This window comes from Monopterus albus, unplaced genomic scaffold (assembly GCF_001952655.1).
Source record: "Monopterus albus unplaced genomic scaffold, M_albus_1.0 scaffold32.1, whole genome shotgun sequence".
Taxonomy (NCBI): domain Eukaryota; kingdom Metazoa; phylum Chordata; class Actinopteri; order Synbranchiformes; family Synbranchidae; genus Monopterus; species Monopterus albus.
In genome coordinates, this window is record NW_018127912.1 from 2,109,262 (window position 1) to 2,110,520 (window position 1,259).

Genomic DNA, 1,259 nt, shown 5'->3' on the forward strand with positions numbered 1-1,259 from the left:
AAATGTTGTATGAAGAGCGTTACCTAAGAGAACGACCAGAAAAATGTGTAGCCCCTCCATGTATGATAGTGGCCGAGAGCTGAAAGACAACAAAGTGCTCTTTGTCACAGATGTCATGATCTGCGCAGATTTTTCCACTAAAGGAAGTATAAGTGGTGATTGGCCAGTCAAGTGGAACATCTTTCTATGTGGCTGTTTTCTATTGGTTTGGGAGTATGTGGTATTTTGGGCACTGAGGCTGAGTCTGTGAATCTTAGATACAATCAGATTAACCTGTCTACAAACACACCCCAATCCAACTGAAGTGCTGCCATTTACACATGGCCTTTGTAGGATGGACATTAGTGCATATACATCAAAGGTAAAGAATCCTCTAGTGTGGTGAGATATCAGATAACCTGCATGGTTTTACAATGCAACTCCAACCTCTGACAGACTTCAAGCACTGGACAGCATAGATGTTAAAATGCTGTGAAGAGTTTCCTTTCCGTTAAAGGAAATGTAAGTGCTGCTTGCTTAGTTGAACAATTCATTGTTTGTGGTCTATTGTTGTTGTATTTTTTTTCTTGTTTTTATTTTAAAGAAGGACTTTTCTACAAATGTCATACAACACAACCATAACTTCAACCTCACCTCATACAATAAAGTGGGACTAAGACAGAGTAGAGGATCATTAATCTGATAAATTCATATGTGATCACTCAGTAGGCTTTTACGGTTCACAGTATAGCGGTGCATAATGGCTCTGGGTAATCACATAAAGGCTGCTCTGGCATTGTAAGAACATGTTGCCAATATTGTGTTGGTGTGGGTGGCCGAAACTGAGTCTGATTTTCCTGAACAGGCTCATGATGAGTTAATTTACAAAGAAGTTAAACGGTCTGTTTGAAAGTTTGTTTGAATTCAACTGTACGAGTTGACACTAAGCTCCTGCACTACCAACGCTGGTTTAATTAACACATGGGTCTGATACTGTACCTCATCCACATGGTGGCCTGACATGTCAAGGACACTGTAGCAGAGCAGCTACTGCCAAGTCTCAACAGAGTGAGATGGTGGGGAATATCTTCCTAAGCCTTTCAGCACGGCGTTGTCTCTCTCCCCGAATCCCCTCCCTCATCACTGAGGGTCTTGCTGAACCTGCAGGGCCTGCTCTTGCCCTCCCTCATCCTCTCATTCCTGACTCTTCTTTCCCTGATTGGCAATTCCACAGTAAAGTTGCTGTCCTCCGCTTTCACAGAAGAAGACAAGGGTTCAGC